This window comes from Oncorhynchus mykiss, chromosome 5 (genome assembly GCF_057628025.1).
Source record: "Oncorhynchus mykiss isolate SJ-2025 chromosome 5, ASM5762802v1, whole genome shotgun sequence".
NCBI lineage: Eukaryota > Metazoa > Chordata > Actinopteri > Salmoniformes > Salmonidae > Oncorhynchus > Oncorhynchus mykiss.
Window position 1 is genome coordinate 43,344,606 of NC_143026.1, and position 7,132 is coordinate 43,351,737.

Genomic DNA, 7,132 nt, shown 5'->3' on the forward strand with positions numbered 1-7,132 from the left:
CAGGAAGAGTAGCTGCTGCATTGGCTAATGGGGATCCATAATAAATACAAATACAAAATGATCAATGCATTTTAATTTAATTTAATTCATTTATTTTCAAATGTTAATAGTACATTTTTGGCAAACCCTTAGCTACATTTTAACATAAAGTTGTGCCTTGTTGCAACTCATAACATAAATGAACTTAGTTCCTACAGTACACTCCTTTCCTCTCTTCTCTTCCTTTTTTCCTTTAGCTAAGTTGTGCTGGACTATGGTAGATGAAGAATCAATCGATCTATTTAGAATGTTAGAGTATTTATCTGGTCAAAATCTTAGTGTATTATGTCTGTTTGAAATAGTGTGTTATATGTGAAAATGAGATTGTATTATAAATTGTATTTTAATGTTTTAGGACTCTTGGAAGATTAGTGCAAATGAGGACTAAAAGAAATCCAAATAAAATTAAATCAGGCCTTTATGGTAGATGGAAGCCACTCCTCAGCACAGGCCTTTATGGTAGAGTGGCCATATGGAAGCCACTCCTCAGCCACTCCACATACTCGCTTGGAGTTTGCCAAAAGGCACATAAACACTCTCAGACCATGAGAAACAAGATTCTCTGGTCTGACAAAACCAAGATTGAACTCTTTGGCCTGAATGCCAAGCGTCACGTTTGGAGGAAGCCTGGAACCATCCCTACGGTGAAGCATGGTGGTAGCAGCATCATGCTGAGGGGGTGTTTTTCAGTGGGAGACTGGGAGACTAGTCAGGATCAAAGGAAAGATGAACAGAGCAATGTACAGAGAGATCCTTGATGAAAACCTGCTCCAGAGCACTCAGGACCTCAGACTGGGGCGAATGTTCACCTTCCAACAGAACAATGACCCTAAACACACAGCCAAGACAACGCAGAAGTGGCTTCGGGACAAGTCTCTGAATGTCCTTGAGTGGCCCATCCAGAGCCCGGACTTGAACCCGATCTAACATCTCTGGAGAGACCTGAAAATAGCTGTGCAGCAACGCTCCCCATCCAACCTGACAAAGATTGAAATGATGTGCTGAAAAGAATGGGAAAAACTCCCCAGATACAGGTGTGCGTCACTTGTAGCGTCATATCCAAGAACACTCTAAGCTGTAATCGCTGCCAAAGGTGCTTCAACAACGTAGTGAGTAAAGGATCTGAATACATATGTAAATGTGATATTTCTGGGTTTTTTTCAAGAGCTAAAATGTCTAAAACCTGTTTTTGCTTGGTCATTATGGGGTATTTTGTGTAGATAGATGAGGGAAAAAACCTATTTAATCAATTTTAGAATAAAGCTGTAACATGACGATATGTGAAAAAAATCAAGGTGTCTGAATACTTCCGAAGGCTAGATAAACCCTAGAAGACTAGATTAACCCTAGAAAACTAGATAAACCCTAGAAGACTAGATTAACCCTAGAAGACTAGATTAACCCTAGAAGACTAGATTAACCCTAGAAGACTAGATAAACCCTAGAAGACTAGATTAACCCTAGAAGACTAGATTAACCCTAGAAGACTAGATAAACCCTAGAAAACTAGATAAATCCTAGAAGACTAGATAAACCCTAGAAGACTAGATAAACCCTAGAAAACTAGATAAACCCTAGAAGACTAAATAAACCCTGGAAGACTAGATTAACCCTTGCTCACCAGAATCTAGTTGACAGCGGTAAAGTTCTCTCTGTCATCGCTCCTTCTTTTGCGGAGAAAATACTCATACGGATCAGGGAGAAAATGAATAAATAATAATGATAAAAAATTGAATGATTGTTGTGCAAAATATCCAGATGACTTCAGTTTGATAAGGAAATAGAAACCTGTGAAAAACGACCCAACATGTTCCTGATAAGATTTATGTTCGGCTTGGATGCATATTTTATGTGGTTGAAATACTATCAGCTTTTATTATGCTGATAAAATTATCACCTCTATCTTTATAGGTATCTATCTTTCAGGTATCTAACTGCCCATTCACATTCTTTCAAGATGCTTAAGGAAAGAAATCGTATTTCAAAATGTAGCCTACATTTGGTGTATAATTTTACTGCAAGAAATGCTTGACGTACCACAGGCCTATTTGAAGTCCCCATCTTGTGACTGTCGAATTTGTATAGCGCTTCACATTCATCAAACATAACAACAGCCATGTCACCCATGATACAAGTCAGTATTTGACTTGGCATGGAAACCGGCCACTAGGGGCAAGAGTTAGCGCTGTTACCTTCAAGTAGGTTTTGGTTTTGCAAGTGTCGTGGATGGGAATGGCGGATGGGTGTAAGCATCTGCCTCTGGTTGCAAGTTCAAATCCAGCAATAGAAAGTTGTTTTTCATATTTGAGTTTTAAGCCTATCCCAAACCCTTACCTTAACCATGAGGAATTAATGCCTAACCTTAAGAATTTGGAGTTAACGCCTGCATTTAACCCTAACCTTAAAAATTCAGAGTTAATGCCTAAACTTAACTTTAAACACTTCGACGTTTGGCATTTGATAAACACACGGATGAATGTCTGTTTCTGACGTGAGACTGTTAGAGGTGGCAGCAGCATAACACAGCCAGCACTGCTGTCATCCTCTTTTACCACTTCTACAAATCCGAAACATTACTTCTCTGACCCTCCTTTCTCTTTATTTTCAACTCTCTATTCCACAGCTTTTCTCTTATTGATTTAAACTCCGACAATCGTCTTTTTGACACCGTGGATGGATGCTAACTTTTTCTGCCCATTTCCGAGAGCAATTGATGTGTAGCCTATTTGGCGTCCGAACAGATAGACTCTAAAGCTTAGTCTTACTCACTAATGCCAGATAGCCTAACAATAATGAAAGAAAAAGCTCAATGTAGCCTATAAATATAAATTGCACAAGAACAGTAGATTTGTGGATTTTTTTTAAAGGTACTGTTTCTCTTTATTTAACCTGCCCACCACACACCCGCCCGCCCCATGGATATAACCACAGGGACTGCGGCTTATGAGTCAACCCGTGCATCACTAACAGTGAGTAGCACACTGGGGGACTTGTTCCACAGGGCATATGACTGGCTACTTCTGGAAAGAGAGCGGAATTAGGAGGAGAAAGGAGACGGCACATGGAAACTATCATGAGGTTGGTTAGTCGGTTCCACAATCTGGCCCTGAAACACACACAGACGCAGACACACACACACACACCTTTATTACGCTGGTTAGTTGGTCTACAATCTGTCGTGGGGGAAACACACCAAAACAAACCAGTAGCAACACGAAGGAATCTCTTTCATCCTTATGTTCATCTGACTGGGCGCAGACGCTGCTGTGATCAAAAGAAAGCTAGAAAAAGGTGTGGGGAAAGGCTGTTATTGATGTGAGTCTGAGAAGCACAATGTGTTGTGTTGTCAGGGCATCCACCAGTGTGCTGAATGCTGACATCAGTTAGGATGTTGGTTGTCTGCCTGAGTAGACCATATTCTGTTTGATTTCTGATTCAGGATTCAGGACAGTGTTTCATAGTGTGTGTAGTAGTGCTTTCATTGTGTGTTGGGTTGGAATTAGGGTGGAAGTGTGGGACACACATGCTGTTGTCCCCAAAGAGAGCTCCTAGCTGACTTCTAGGACTTCACTACAATCTAGGAGTTCCCAGAAGTACTTTTCCCCCCAATTCCACCCCTGGCGTTACCCAGTGGCGGCATTAGGCCTGGGCTTCCGGGGCTATAGCCCTGGATATTTTGGTACAACCCTAACCTTTTGATGGTAAAAAAAACACATTTTAGTCTGATATGAGTTTCCACACTTCACTTGCGCTATGCAGTATTTAATAAAATAATAGATTTACTGACACAAATCAACAATACAATATTATGCGTTAGGCAGTACCATGCATTGCAAGAAGGCCCTGGAGTGATGTGGTGCCTGCTGTGATTGGTCATAGCACAAGAGTCTGCAGCATAGCACAGAGCACATATGGAGGGAAAAAAAGCATGCAGGTTAAGCAGGATGCGGCAGCAGTGAATGAGGTGGAGAGGAGAGCAGAACAGCCGGAAAGTCAAAGCGACCACATTTAAAATACCTAAATGTAGAACAAAGGGACGATTTTGCGTGAACATTCACAGGACAGTGTAGCCTACATGAGTAATATTTTTTGGGCAGCACCCCCTCCCTCCCCCTCACAAAACCCCCCTTCCCGCTGCACCAAACGAGCTAACTGAAGTGTGCCTTTAGGCTACTACTCCTTTGCCTCGTGCAAAATTTGGCCATGTGAAAATGAGAGACTAAATATGTGGCTGTTTTATGAAAATCTGTAAATACTTAGCCACCTTGCATCCCACTGCTGGCTTGCCTCTGAAGCTATGCAGGGTTGGTCCTGGTCGGTTCTTGGATGGGAGACCAGATGCTGCTGGAAGTGGTGTTGGAGGGCCAGTAGGAGGCACTCTTTCCTCTGGTCTAAAAAACGATTTCAATGCCCCAGGGCAGTGGTTGGGGGCATTGCCCTGTGTAAGGTGCCGTCTTTCGTATGGAACGTTAAACGGGTGTCCTGACTAAAGGTCACTAAAGATCCCATGGCACTTATTTTAAGAGTATGGGTGTTAACCCCAGTGTCCTTGCTAAATTCCCCATCTGGCCCTCATACCATAATGGCCAGCTAATCATCTCCAGCTTTCAATTGTCTCATTCATCCCCCTCCTCTCCCCTATAACTTATTCCCCAGGTTGTGTCTGTAAATGAGAATGTGTTCTCAGTCAACTTAACTTAAGGGTTAAATAATCAAATAAAAAAAATCTATGACACATTTCTAAAACAGTTAGGACGGGAGACTTCTAAAACGGGATTGAGTGAAGTAGAAACAAATATGTTGAACGAGCATTGCGAGCCTCACAAGTTAGACGAAATCCCCTTATATCTTTTCAGTCGAATCACCTTATATATTTTCAGTCTAATACGGCTATCTACTTAATTTTTGTAGATCTTCATCAAAGCCTGCTTTTTGTAGTAGTTAAATGTTCTCTCCAAATGTAGCTGGAATTTAGACTGAAAGTATTTGACAAATGTGATTGGTTGAAGATATTACATTGGCCTACGTCGCGCTGTGCAGTTTAATTAACAGATGTCAACAACAATTGGAGAAGTGTTTAACATTACCAGTACCACATCCTTTTGATATGTGACTGCAAACAGAGATCTGTATATGATGAGATGCTAATGTCGCCGCCCTAAATACAGAGTAGACTTACCATTGGAACACAGGAGTGATGGTTGCTGATAATGGGCCTCTGTACACCTATGTAGATATCCCATAAAAAATCTGCCATTTCCAGCTACAATAGTAATTTACAACATTAACAATGTCTACACTGTATTTCTGATCAATTTGATGTAATTTTAAATGGACAATTCTTTATTTTATTTTTTTAAACAAGGACATTTGGAAGTGACCCCAAACTTTTGAACGGTAGTGTATCTATAAGAAGTCTTTGGTTGTATTGCTGCTGAGTTGTACCAGGCAGCTAGATGTTTTGGTTAGGAGTGCATTCTTCATTGATTCAGTCTAACTGAAGTCTACACAAGATGGCTGCAGTGCAAATCTGCTCCTTAAATGGACAAACAGGATCTAGCTAGAGCTACATCAACAAAAAGTGTTGAGAGAGGGAGTCCTAGTGTCTGTACCCAGACACCACAGGTGTTCTGAGTGGTCTCTTTTGTTATGACTTGTGGGCTTCATGACCACGTCATTGTAAAAATTAAATAATGATGAGACGGGAGACAGGAATTAAGTTAAACTATTTATATGAATGTGATCATCTCCAACACATAGGAGGACCATGATGCTCTGCGACTCAACCCCAATACATCACTGTTTGGATGTCTTTTCGGTATTTTGGTGTTTTCTGGTGTGAACTCAGTCCAAGTAGTTAACAGAGATACTGTAGGGCACCCACAGACCAAACTCTCCTTTGATTGGTTGAGTTATCACAAAGACCTTCCACAGAAGTGAGGTTCTGGATCAGTGAAAAACGCTGTGATTGGCTTAGCATATCATTAATACTTGGACAACCCACATCAGTTTGCTTGAGACCCTCGACTGAGTCACGTCATACTGTGGTCGGTGAGCTCAGACTGAACCCTGTAACTGGGTTTGTATTAGCCCCAACCCCCAGCCCCCAAAACAGACTCTGGCTGTTATTCTTGGACTGGAGACAGATGTGTAATTGTGCAGCTCAGGTTTTCTTATCCCTATACCCCTTTTTATCAAGAGGTAGCCTATACACACACCCATGTGAGCACACACACACACACACACACACACACACACACACACACACACACACACACACACACACACACACACACACACACACACTGTTATTACCCTGTGCTGTGGTGTGATGGGGATGTGCTCAAGTGAATGAAGTTGCACAACTCTACTTAGTAGCAGTGGGGAGGGTTTAGTCAACTTCTAATTAGACCAAGTCATTTATCAGAGCTCAGGCTGTTCCAGTGGCAGGAAGGGAACTCCAAACCCCAAATTACAGCCTCCACATTGGGCATCTCTTTGTCATTGGACTCAACGGTAAAGCCATGGGCTTAATAATCACCCACACTGCCTGTGGGACTGTATTTGTCTGCAAACATATGAGCCAATTTGGTAAGATGCGATGGATACAGTGAGACTTCCAGAGACTTTACATTTTTGTCATTTATCAGATGCTCTTATCTAGACCGACTTACAAGAGTGAGTGCATACATTTTCATACTCCCCCCCCTCCCCTTTTCCCCCCTCATGTTTCTAGAATGATCTTCTAGGGCAGTCCTGGTGAGAATAGAAATGAACTTACTTGAGTTAAGCCCGAAGGTGCTGTACAGGGCAGAGAATGTCATCCATCTTCTATGCCAGTAGCTAGCTGCTCACTGAGGTAGTCTGGAATAGCTAAATATTTTGAAACCACAAATGCCTTGAGATCTCCAAATAGAGCAAGCCTCCATGCTCTTAAAGGGCACAAAAACGAATAAAAGAACGAAAAACAAACATTATTAAGCCTCCTGTTTGTTCATCTCTACCAAATGTGACGAGTAGTTTGGTGCCAGACATGTTGGCGACCTCCGGCCGTGTGTTCTGGCTTGTCTAACGCTGTGTTGACCCCGGTGAC